The sequence below is a fragment of the Symphalangus syndactylus genome, chromosome 1 (assembly GCF_028878055.3).
Source record: "Symphalangus syndactylus isolate Jambi chromosome 1, NHGRI_mSymSyn1-v2.1_pri, whole genome shotgun sequence".
NCBI lineage: Eukaryota > Metazoa > Chordata > Mammalia > Primates > Hylobatidae > Symphalangus > Symphalangus syndactylus.
Window position 1 is genome coordinate 150,656,805 of NC_072423.2, and position 13,660 is coordinate 150,670,464.

Sequence of the window (13,660 nt, forward strand, 5' to 3'; positions counted from 1 at the left end):
TTTGGGAGGCCGAGGTGGGTGGATCATGAGGTCAGGAGTTCGAGACCAGCCTGGCCAACATGGTGAAACCCCGTCTCTAATAAAAATGCCAAAAAAAAAAAAAAAATTTGCCAGGGATAGTGGTGGGCGCCTGTAATCCCAGCTACTCAGAAGGCTGAGACAGGAGAATTGCTTGAAGCCAGGAGCTGGAGGTTGCAGTGAGCCGCGATCGTGCCACTGCAGTCTATCTGGGTGACAGAGTAAGACTCTATCACAAAAAACAAAAACAAAAACCAACAACACTGCACCAATGCTTGTTGCTTCACCTCTGCCCCCCTCTGCCCGTCACATCCAAGGTGCTCAAGCTGTCATGTGCCATGTAGGTGAAGCTTCTGGGCCATGTGTTGTTATTGCCTAGTATATTACAGCAGCTCTTGAGGAGATGAAATATGATTCCATATGTACACTTGTAGCCCAGTTTACTTGTGAAGTGCCCATACTCCTAGGGTGTAGACCATGAAGCTCCTAACCAAAGCCACAGGAACTCATGAGGCCCCTCACCATCGACTGGTCCTAGAGTCACAAACTGCCAAGTTGCCCCCAGAGCATTCCTATCGCCTGGCTCACCTCTCTGGATTTCCTTCTTTTGCTATAAACTGGCCCGGAAACTCTTCATTAACTTAACTCTCTGGTGGTTTTGAGCAAGGGATGTTACGTATTTTACACTTTGTAGTTATTCTCAGCAACAAGGTTGTCCAAAGTTCATATTCCATCTATTTTGGTTTTAATTTTTCTTTTTCTTTTTGAGATGGGGTCTCGCTCTGTCTCCCAGGCTGGAGTGCCGTGGCATGATCTCGGCTCACTGCAACCTCTGCCTCCCGGTTCAAGCGACTCTCTTCCCTCAACCTCCTGAGTATCTGGGATTACAGGCACCCGCCACCATGCCTGGCTAATTTTCCTATTTTCAGTAGAGCTGGGGTTTCACCATGTTGGCCAGGCTGGTCTCGAATTCCTGACCTCAAGCGATCTGCCCACTTCCCCCTCCCAAAGTCCTGGGAATACAGGGTTGAGCCACTGTGCCCGGTCTAATTTTTCAATTCTATTATTACCCCTTATTTTTTCTCTGTTCCTGCCAGCTCCTTTTTATTTTATTCTTTCCTCTTATGAGCTCCTGTTTCATAGTGTTTCATCTTTTCTTCAACATCCTTGCATAAAACAGCTCTATTTTTCTCGATACTAGCCAAACAAATGTATTATTCATGTGTATGTTGTACATTTTGTTTCTTTTTTTGTAGTAGTTTTGCCAGATTTTCCTATTTTTCAGCTTGTTTGTTTTTAACTCTGGGCCAGTTCTAGGAGATCTGCCTTTTGGTCCACATGATCTAGATAGAAACCCACTGCTGTCTTTCCCTTTTGACGTGAGCCTACTCATGATCTTCTCTCTGTACCTGGAGGGCTGTATGCTGGCAATGTATCGTCTCTGTTCAGCCTGCCTGGGGACAGTGGCGAGGGAGTTGGGGTCAGGATCAGTCACAATGGAGGAATACATTATTGGAATACTTTCCCTCAAAAGGGGGCCAGGAAAGGAGTGAAGTTCTATCAGCTTGGGTGGAATCTTTTCATGTGTAGGGGTATCCTTGGATTTCAGGAGGTTCTTCCCTCTTTGTGGTGATTTTCTTGGAACTCAAAGCCTTTTTAATTTCCTGAGCCAGATACACATTTTTCTCTGCAAAGATGGCTCTAGTACCAGCTGGGAAACTTAGTTGCCTCCTCATCATGCCCCCAACCTTGTAGAAGCCGTGTCAAGGGCGGGAGGGGAGGCATCATACAGGCAGGCTGTTCTCTCCAGCCTGTCCCAACAGAGGTCAAGTGGCTTCCAAGGAGACCTCCCTGTCCTTCCCATCGTCTGCCTGGGCCACAGGCTTTTGTTCTCTGAGCTGTAGGCGGTGGTGGGACTCTGTGGACTTTTTTTCATGACATTCCCAGTCCTCTGCATTTCAAGGAACTCTAGAATAACAATGCTACATGTCTGTGTGTATTTTCTGGGTCTCCTTTCATCCTGGTAAAATTATAATGAAAATATACAAAGTTTGCAGCAAGAGTTTGGTTCTTCTAATTTCAACACAGATACTTTTTTTTTCTTTTATAAAAATGCATTTTGGCCGGGTGTGGTGGCTCACGCCTGTAATCCCAGCACTTTGGGAGGCCGAGGCAGGTGGATCACCTGAGGTCAGGAGATCGAGACCAGCGTGACCAACATGGTGAAACCGTGTCTCTACTAAAAATATAAAAAGTCAGCCGGGCACATTGGTGGGCACCTGTAATCCCAGCTACTTGGGAGGCTGAGGCAGGAGAATTGCTTGGACCTGAGAGGTGGAGGTTGCAGTGAGCCGAGATCGTACCATTGCACTCCAGCCTGGGCAACAAGAGCTAAACTCGGTCTCAAAAAAAAAAAAAAAAATTAAAATATATTTTGGTTAATTTCAGTATGCACCTAGGATGGGTGTATATGTATATTGTGTGCATGATGTATTTATAAGCCATCTTTCCTCAAATGTCACTGCAAAGTTATTTTACAATTCAAACAAAAGATTATATATTCAGATTCAAACTACAGACCCAATTTTATTTTAAAACAACTGAGGCGTATTGAAAATATCTAAATATATTAATAAAGGGTCCAAATCATCAAAAAGGATGGTGGTGGAAATATGGTCAATATCTTTTCATAAGGGCCATAGTGTAGAGAATGTATGTCAGGGCCTGGAAAGTATTTTCCTGGTTCATCCATGGAAAATATCCAGATGGTGGAAATCCTTGGTGCAAAAATCTTCAAGGTTTTGCTATGCATAAGGCAAAAAAGTGATGATTTCCCATGGGGGCTAGTGAAAATAAAGCATATAAAATGTAAGTTAGAATGGGGAGGTTGCTTCTTTCAGCTATGTCCAGAGAAGTAACCCTAAAACATGAGTCTAACGTTACAGTGGCCAGAAGGAGCAATGGCCCGTGAGTAGGCAGAACTGTGCACTGAAGGCAGTATAGTGTGGTATTAGTCCATTCTCACATTGCTATGAAGAAGTACCTGAGGCTGGACTGAGACTGGGTGATTTATAGGAAAGGAGGTTTCATGATTCAGCACACTGCACAGGAAGCAAAGCGGCATCTGTTTCTGGGAAGACCTCAAGCAGCTTACAATTATGGCAGAAGGCAAAAGGGAAACAGGCACGTCACACGGCCAGAGCAGGAGCAAGAGGGAGAGAAGGGGAAGGTGCTACACACTTTTAAACAACTAGATCTCACAAGAACTCACTCACTATCGTGAGAACACCACCAAGGGGATGATGCTAAACCACTCATGAGAAATTCACCCCCATGATCAAATGCCCTCCCTTCAGGCCCCACCTCCAACTCTGGGATTACAGTTCAACATGAGATATGAGTGGGGACATGGATCCAAACTATATCAAGTGTAGTGGTCAATTCCAGTGACTCTAGAACTAGACTGCCTGGCTTCCATTCCAGGTTCGAGCACTTACTAACAGTATGCCCCCAAGGAACTTGCCTGCCTCTCTGGGCCTCCATTAATTCTGTGAAATGGATTTAATAATAGAATCCATCTTACAAGTGAAGATTAAAGGAGTTAATATGTATAAGATCAAGAACATGCACAGTGCCTGGGCTACAATAGGTATTAGCTGTTAATATTGTAATGTCCTGCCCTGTAGGGTCCTTGAGGAAGGAGCTGGGCCTGACTGACAGATGGTCTATGTGGAAGGAATAGCATTGAACTAGGATTGAGAAGACCTGGGTTTGAAGCTCATATTTGCCACTAAGATAATATACAACCTTATGCCTGGTTGATTTTCAATAAATATGTCTGAGATGAACAGATGAGTGAGTGAATAATGAATAATTGATAGCTCTTTATCACTACCCAGATTCAACCAGTTCCTGAGACAGAATCAAGGAGGTTTCCAAGGTTTTGTGCCAGCAGAACTAAGACTTTCTGATTCAATCCCCTAAACGAGTTGTTTTGAGCACAGTTTGAAGATCTAAAAAGCTTAAAATTGGGATAAATAGAAACTGAAAATTATGGGTGGTAAACCTCTGTGAGTAATGACTCCAAAAGGTTGCATAAGCTGAGATTATAAAGCGCTCAAAACATTCAGGAAATGTATAGCTTTTTTGTTCACTCATTTATTCAATAAATATTTACTGAAACTTGGACTGTGTTAAATGTTAGCAACACAAAGAGGGCACAATATGATTTACAGCCTCAAGACATTTATAGTCTAGTCATGGAGACAGACATGTCAACAGATAATTAATACAACATGGTGTGTGCCCTGTTGACATGTTTTCAAGATGCTTTGGGGTCTCAGAGAGAGGCTGAATGTTGAGTTGACCACAAATGGCCAATGATTTAATCAATCATGACTGTGTAAAAAAGCCTCCACAAAACCCCCAAAGGAAAGAATTTGGAGCAATTCCAGGTTGTTGAACACGGGGAAGGTGGCGTGCCCAGAGAGGGCATGGAAACACCACGTCCCTTCCCCCGTACCTTGCCCCGGACATCTCTTCATCTGGCTGCTCATTTGCACTATTTAAAATATCCTTTGTAATAAATGAGCAATAGTAAGTAAATGGTTTTTCCTGTGTTCTGTGAGCTGCTCTAGTGAATAATCAAACCTGAGGATGGGGTTGTGGGAATCCCCAATTTGTAGTCAAGTCAGAAGTTGTGACCTGGGAACCTACCATTTGTGACTGTCGTCTGAAGTGGGGGTGGGGGTTGGAAGTGTGAGACTGAGCCCTTGCCTTGTGAGGTCTGCGCTAACTCTGGTTTCTATCAGATTGAGTTGAATTGTAGGAGGCCCAGCTGGGGCCCCATGGAAAATTGCTTAGTGTGGGGAAAACACCCATCCATCTGGCGTCAGAAACGAACTATTGAGAGTGGGGGCGTATAGAGTAGGAGGAAACAGTTTGTTTTTTCCTATCCACTGAGCAATGTGACTTTGTCTTGTTTGTGGATGTGGGAAGGGATCGTGGAAGGGTTTAAGGAGAAAATCAGCAAGATTACCCCCACATGCTACGCAGGGAACTGAGGTGGCCGTGTAGGAGGTGGGAGGAGGGGGTCGAGGAATCAGGGCTTACATGAGGGTGAGGAGACTGCCCCACAGTCCCAAGGAGAGATGCTGAGGGGGCTGATGGAAGGAGGGGCACAGGAAGAGGAAGGACAGGGCCCTCCTCTGCGTTTTGGAATCTGGGGGATTGTTGGAGCTGCAGGGGCTTGAGGAAGAAGTGGCAGCTTCACTGGGGAAGAGAACAGCTCCAGGCGACATAGGCCAAAGCAATTTCTGATTCATGTGGGGATCAATCTGAGGAAACAGGAGGACTGAGAACAACCAACTCAGAGTAAATTGCAATATCCTCACAGGGTGGCAAGAGTAAAAAAAGACAGTGCCAGTTTCTGCAAAGTGACATCTTCTAACATAAATATTACTAATTTATTGCCATAAACTTGGTGTCCTGGGCAGTCTATGTTTATTGAATTTTAAGCATTGTCAGCATTAAACATAAAGTGAATGTTTACTCTCTGTTTAAATGCTACTAGCTGTGGGGTTTTCCTTAGTGCTGTGACCAAGACTGTTAAAAAATTCTACCACTGCAACCACACGTTCTTAAACTTGGTGGCTGTGAGCTCTGAGAAGTGAATGAACTCTTTGATGAAGAATTTGGGCGCTGAATTCAGATTTGGTTTAAATCTTCAATATAAAAACAAACATTTGTCTATTTTTCTATTGGTGGAGAACGACTACCACTCAGTTTCAGTGTAACAACCAAAACTGAAACCAACCAGGCATCTGTAACAGCAGCTATCGCTACACATTCATGCTAAGCTGGGTTTAGAGCTCACCATGGGCTTGCATCCTCCGTGGATATGTGTTCACTTGGGAATTTGAGAAACTCTACAGAGATGGGGAGGGAGCAATGCAGAGAGAATGGGGAGAGAATGAGGAGATGAAGAGTGGAGCTGTGAGAAACGGGGAAGACCTTTTCTCCTCTGATTTAAATTTCAAGTCTGGAATTGCAAAATGTGAAATAAAATCTGGGGCAAGAGATGGGATGAGAAATATCCACCCCGAATTAACAAGAGATGAGCCCTATATAAATTCTCCTAATCATGTTACAGCATTCTCATGCTGCAGAGTGACATCTTCTAACAAAAATATCTACTAATTTATTGTCATAAACTTGGTGTCCTTGGCAACCTATGTTTATTGAATTTACATTCTAATGCTGTAACATCACTAATGCTGCTTCTCTTAAAGAGAAGATTATTAGAGCAAACGATGGCAATCATGACAGATGGACATGGACAGATTCATTCAAAAGAAGCTTCTTCAATAATTTCTTAGAAAAGAGAATGACTTTCTAAGCATTTAAACCATAAGAAGAAATGAAAAGGAAAAGGTTTGATCAAGCAACAAATTTTAACTTGCAAACATCAAAATAGAAAAAATTGATACATTGGGTGAGCCGAGTATCATTCACTGAAAAACAGTTTTTTTTTTTTTTCCGAAAAAGGAGTTCAAATATCCTTAATATTTAAATAACTTTTTTACAAAAACAATTGGTAAATATTATACTTAAAATGAACTTTAAACAAGTTCATAGGTGAAGTCCTAGGAGCACGGAAGTAAAGAAATGACCTTTCAGAGCAGATTCTTGGGGGGGGAAACCAGGTGGGATCCCAGATAAGTATCCTGAAGGAGCCAGGGCAAGATCACACCCCTCAACTTTAAATACAGTCAGGGGGCTGGGCGCGGTGGTTCACGTCTATAATCCCAGCACTTTGGGGGGCCGAGGCGGGCAGATCACGAGGTCAGGAGACTGAGACCATCCTGGCTAACAGGGTGAAACCCTGTCTCTATTAAAAATACAAAAAATTAGCCAGGCGTGGTGGCGGGTGCCTGTAGTCCCAGCTACTCAGGAGGCTGAGGCAGGAGAATGGCGTGAATCCGGGAGGCAGAGCTTGCAGTGAGCCGAGGTCGCACCACTGCACTCCAGCCTGGGTGACAGAGCGAGACTCTGTCTCAAAGAAATGAAAAAAAAAAAAAGGGGATGCATACCAATGTTTGGGGCAATGACAAACTGCATATATGACAGTGGTCCCACAAGACTACATGGAGCTGAAAAATTCCTGTCCCCTAGTGACATGGTAGCTGTCACCAGAGCACAACTCATCACTGATGTTTCAGTGGTGCTGCTGGTTTTAGCAAACCTCCCATACTGTCAGTTGTATAAAAGTCCAGCATATATAATTATGCACATCAAATAATACTTGATAATGATAAGAAGCGATTATGTTACTGATTTATGTATTTATTACACTATATATTTTTCATAATTTTAGAGTATACTCCTTATTAAAAAACAATTAACTATAAAACAGCCTGAGACAGGTCCTTCAGGAGGTACCCAGAAGAAGGTATTGTTATCATAGGAGATGACCGCTCCACGCCTGTTCTGGGCCCTGAAGACCTCCCAGTGGGACAAGAGGTAGAGGTCGAAGACCATGATATCGATGATCCTGACCCCAGTGTAGGTCTGTGAAGAGCTAATGTGTGTGTTTGTGTCTTAATTTCTTTAAAAAATGTTTAAAAGGTAATAAAAATTAATTTTTTTGTTATCTTTTTAAATTATACTTTAAGTTTTAGGGTACATGTGCACAACATGCACGTTTGTTACATATGTATCCATGTGCCATGTTGATGTGCTGCACACATTAACTCGTCATTTAGCATTAGATATATCTCCTAATGCTGTCCCTCCCCCCTCCCCCCACCAGTCCCCGGAGTGTGATGTTCCCCTTCCTGTGTCCACGTGTTCTCATTGTTCAATTCCCACCTATGAGTGAGAACATCTGGTGTTTGGATTTTTGTCCTTGGGATAGTATGCTGAGAGTGACGGTTTCCAGCTTCATCCATGTCCCTACAAAGGACATGAACTCATCATTTTTTGTGGCTGCATAGTATCCCATGGTGTATATGTGCCACATTTTCTTAATCCAGTCTATCCTTGTTGGACATTTGGGTTGGTTCCAAGTCTTTGCTATTGTGAATAGTGCCACAATAAACATACATGTGCATGTGTCTTTATAGCAGCATGATTTATAATCCTTTGGGTATATACCCAGTAATGGGATGGCTGGGTCAAATGGTATTTCTAGTTCTAGATCCCTGAGGAATCGCCACACTGACTTCCACAATGGTTGAGCTAGTTTACAGTCCCACCAACAATGTAAAAGTGTTCCTATTTCTCCACATCCTCTGCAGCACCTGTTGTTTCCTGACTTTTTAATGATGGCCATTCTAACTGGTGTGAGATTATATCTCATTGTGGTTTTGATTTGCATTTCTCTGATGGCCAGTGATGAGGAGCATTTTTTCATGTGTCTTTTGGCTGCATAAATGTCTTCTTTTGAGAAGTGTCTGTTCATACCCTTCTCCCACTTTTTGATGGGGTTGTTTGTATTTTATTTCATAAAATAAGGATATAAAGAAAGAATTTGTGTGTGTGTGTGTGTGTGTGTGTGTGTGTGTGTGTGTGTGTGTGACGGAGTCTCCCTGTGGCTGGAGTGCAGTGGTGCAATCTCGGTTCACTGCAACATCTTCCTCCGGATTCAAGTAATCTCCTGCCTCAGCCTCCCGAGTAGCTGGGACTAGAGGCACGCATCACCACACCCAGCTAATTTTTGTATTTTTAGTAGAGATGGGGTTTCACCATATTGGCCAGGCTGGTCTCAAACTCCTGACTTCACGATCTGCCCGCCTCGGCCTCCCAAAGTGCTAGGGTTACAGGCGTGAGCCACTGTGCCCAGCCAGAAAGAAAATATTTTTACAGTGTACAATGTGTATTTTAAGCTATGTTATGACAACTTTTAAGAAATTAAAAACATAAAAGTTTATAGGTAAAAAAGTTACAGAAGCTAAGATTAATTAATGAAGAAAGAAAAACTATTCTTTATAAATTTAATGTAGCCTAAGTGTACAGTGTTTACAAAGTCTACGGCCGTGCAGAGTCCTGTCCTAGGCCTTCACATTCACTCACTGCTCACTCACTGACTCACCCAGAGCAACTCCAGTCCTGCGAGCTCCATTCATGGTAAAACGCCCTGGACGAGGGCACTATAATATCTTTTATGTCATATTTTTACTGTACCTTCTGTATGTTTAGATACACAAATACCATCGTGTTACAGTTGCCTACAATATTCAGTACAGTAACTTGCTGTATGGTTTTGTAGCCTAGGAGCAATAGGCTTTGCCATACAGCCTAGGCATGAACAGGCTCCACATCTAGCTGTATTTAAGTTCACTCTATGTTGCTTGCCTTTAACCACACATTTCTCAGAATGTATCCCATTTTTTTTCTTTGCCATATTTGTGTTTATTGTGCACTATCATTACGTTCAATGCGTAGGAGGTACGAAAATATCACCTAGGTTATATTATCCTATAATTTTCTATATATGACTTTGTAGATTTCTTCTGACAGAAGCATTTGTTGATGTGGTACAGTAAAGATGGAATAATGTTCGGAAGAAGATAAATTTGTGTTTAAACCCTGTTACGTCTTCCAGTTAGCAGTGTAATTTTTCCTGTCCCTTGAAATCTTCAAACCAAAATTTTCATATTTGTAAGATGGGCTAATAATACTTGTCTCAGTGAATGTTAGTTATCTCTTTTTTATCCCAAACTCCTCCCTGCCCTCCCTGCCAACCTGGATCAGTAGAACTGGTTACTGTTTGAGGATTATTAAGTTTTGAAAATCTGTGACAATCATAGATGATCTGCTCCAAGAAAATATCACTTTTTGTTTAACTACATCAACCCTACAAAGGATCATGTATCTCCATACTCACTTTTCAGTTGTCAAGAACCACCATCATATTTTCATCCTCCTCTGGCTAATAATAGGAATCACCTGACCTTAAAAACTTCCTTCCTGTGAATGCCCCTTATTTTTCTATGTTAATGGAATTTGGTTTCAAACTTGAAAGACTTGCCTTTCCCTTTCATGATTACTGTTTACTTGTCAACCAGTTCTTATTATTAAAAAGATATAATATGCCTAAAGATATTTAAGAGTCTTATATATTAAATTCATAATCAAGAGATTGCCTTACCTATTGAGAATATGAAAGTTGGAAGAGGGAGAGGAAGAGGAGAGAGATGGTAACAATATTGACTTTGGACTACACAATATAAAATATGTTCATTTGTTATGGATTTCACTATTTGATTAGATGTTATTTGAAATGAAAATGTTTTCCTGATAAATTCATATTTTGAGGCTGTATTAGTCCATTCTTACACTGCTATGAAGAAATACCCAGGACTGGTTAATTTATAACGAAGAGAGGTTAAACTGATTCACAGTTCTGTGTGGCTGGGGAGGCCTCAGGAAACTTACAATCATGGTGAAAGGCACCTCTTCACCGGGCGGCAGGAGAGAGAATGAGTGCCAGCAGGGGAAATGCCAGATGCTTAGGAAACCATCACATCTTGTGAGAACTCACTCTGATTCAGTTACGTCTTACGGGGTTCCTCCCGTGACATGTGGGGATTATGGTATTACAATTCAAGATAAGATTTGGGTGGGTTCACAAAGCCAAACCATATCAGAGGCCAATATAAAATAGCATCTCATCTTTTCACTGTTCAGCTTAACGAAAATTACACATGTTCTCTAAATAATGCCTTGCTGAATTTAACGTATTTGTACTGAAAATTTCCTCAGGGCATCTATTCACAAATTTTAATGAACAAAGTTGAAATTAAGATTCCTTTGAAAACACTGAATGTAGTCATAATGTTTCAGAGTTTGAAATTTAGGGTCACCAGTTTTCATTTATGAATGAAACATTCTCATGTCATAATAGAGATGAGAGTTTTTCAATGAAGAACTAAGTATGTGTTAGTTAACGAAGAATGAGAATTAAAGTATATTTTGTCAGTGTGATTTTTGTCATTACTGAAAGTGTAAACTAACCTTAACTATAAGAGGAGTTACTTGAAAATCAGTAATATTTACATAGTAATTGGTAAGAAGAGAGTTTATGAAATCTGAACTTTTTAGCTGTGTCTTTCTTGTAAAATTCTCCTGTTACCACTTAACTTCTCCCATTACTTGGAAGAACCTTCCACCTTCTTATGTTTAAAACGTCTTTCTTCTCATGGGGTTTTCTGTCAGTCTTGCCATAATTTAGTTCATTTTAGCAAATGCTTTTTGAGCTCAGTGTTAGACACTGTGCTAACCATGTGGGATATGCATTATATTTAAATCTCAGAGTAGGTAAAGCAATTGAGAATTTTGTTATTAGAAATAAATTATTAAGTGCCTAGCAGTTTATTCCATCATATTGGTGCAATACAGGTGTTAACAAGCAAATTCTCTTGTTAGTCATTCTTAATCTGATATAGACATTGCCCTTAGGATAGATAAGACGTGATTATATATAATAATATAAAGCGATTTTCAAGGAGACAACTCAGATTTGTGAGGAGGGAGATAATCTTTGATAAATGGTGTTTGGAATTTTTCTTTTTTTAATTTATATTATTATACTTTAAATTTTAGGGTACATGTGCACAATGTGCAGGTTTGTTACATATATATACATGTGACATGTTGGTGTGCTGCACCCATTAAATTGTCATTTAGCATTAGGTATATCTCCTAATGCTGCTATCCCTCCCCGCTCCCCTCCACCCCACAACAGTCCCTGGAGTGTGATGTTCGCCTTCCTGTGTTCATGTGTTCTCATTGTTAAATTCCCACCTGTGAGTGAGAACATACGGTGTTTGGTTTTTTGTCCTTGGGATAGTTTGCTGAGAATGATGGTTTCCAGTTTCATCCATGTCCCTACAAAGGACATGAACTCATCATTTTTTATGGCTGCATAGTATTCCATGGTGTATATGTGCCACATTTTCTTAATCCACTCTATCCTTGTTGGACATTTGGGTTGGTTCCAAGTCTTTGCTATTGTGAATAGTGCTGCAATAAACATACATGTGCATGTGTCTTTATAGCAGCATGATTTATAATCCTTTGGGTATATACCCAGTAATGGGATGGCTGGGTCAAATGGTATTTCTAGTTCTAGATCCCTAAGGAATCGCCACACTGACTTCCACAAAGGTTGAACTAGTTTACAGTCCCACCAACAGTGTAAAAGTGTTCCCATTTCTCCACATCCTCTCCAGCACCTGTTGTTTCCTTTTTAATGATCACCATTCTACCTGGTGTGAGATGGTATGTCATTGTGGTTTTGATTTGCATTTCTCTGATGGCCAGTGATGATGAGCATTTTTTCATGTGTGTTTTGTCTGCATAAATGTCTTCTTTTGAGAAGTGTCTGTTCATATCCTTTGCCCACGTTTTGATGGGGTTGTTTTTTTCTTGTAAATTTGTTTGAGTTCATTGTAGATTCTGGATATTAGCCCTTTGTCAGATGAGTAGGTTGCAAAAATTTTCTCCCATTCTGTAGGTTGCCTGTTCCCTCTGATGGTAGTTTCTTTTGCTGTGCAGAAGTTCGTTAGTTTAATTAGATCCCATTTGTCAATTTTGGCTTTTGTTGCCATTGCTTTTGGTGTTTTAGACATGAAGTCCTTGCCCACACCTATGTCCTGAATGGTATTGCCTAGGTTTTCTTCTAGGGTTTTATGGTTTTTGGTTTAACATGTAAGTTTTAATCCATCTTGAATGAATTTTTGTATAAGGTGTAAGGAAGGGATCCAGTTTCAGCTTTCTACATATGGCTAGCCAGTTTTCCCAGCACCATTTATTAAATAGGGAATCCTTTCCCCATTGCTTGTTTTTGTCAGGTTTGTCAAAGATCAGCTGGTTGTAGATATGCGGCATTATTTCTGAGGGCTCTGTTCTGTTCCATCGATCTATAGCTCTGTTTTGGTACCAGTACCATTGCTGTTTTGGTTACTGTAGCCTTGTAGTATAGTTTGAAGTCAGGTAGCGTGATGCCTCCAGATTTGTTCTTTTGGCTTAGGATTGACTTGGCCATGTGGGCTCTTTTTTGGTTCCATATGAACTTTAAAGTAGTTTTCTCCAATTCTGTGAAGAAAGTCATTGGTAGCTTGATGGGGATGGCATTGAATCTATAAATTACCTTGGGCAGTATGGCCATTTTCACGATATTGATTCTTCCTCCCCATGAGCATGGAATGTTCTTCCATTTGTTTGTATCCTCTTTTATTTCGTTGAGCAGTGGTTTGCAGTTCTCCTTGAAGAGGTCCTTCACATCCCTTGTAAGTTGGATTCCTAGGTATTTTATTCTCTTTGAAGCAATTGTGAATGGGAGTTCACTCATGATTTGGCTCTCTGTTTGTCTGTTATTGGTGTATAAGAATGCTTGTGATTTTTGTACATTAATTTTGTATCCTGAGACTTTGCTGAAGTTGCTTATCAGCTTGAGGAGATTTTGGGCTGAGACGATGGGGTTTTCTAGATATACAATCATGTCATCTGCAAACAGGGACAATTTGACTTCCTCTTTTCCTAACCAAATACCCTTTATTTCCTTCTCCTGCCTAATTGCCCTGGCAGAACTTCCAACACTTAAGCAATCCGTGACTATACCTCCAACTATCCCTGGCCC

At 41.1% G+C, this 13,660-nt stretch overlaps 1 long non-coding RNA gene across 1 annotated transcript in view; it reads right to left on the minus strand.

Moving 5' to 3' along the window:
• Window positions 1-1,121: 1,121 nt before the first annotated feature.
• The window catches only part of LOC129487578 (uncharacterized), a 46,544-nt gene continuing 34,005 nt past the window's right edge, over window positions 1,122-13,660 (minus strand). The window contains exon 8 of the long non-coding RNA XR_010114672.1: window positions 1,122-2,861. This is a non-coding gene — a long non-coding RNA (uncharacterized lncRNA). The remainder of the gene's footprint in view (window positions 2,862-13,660) is intronic.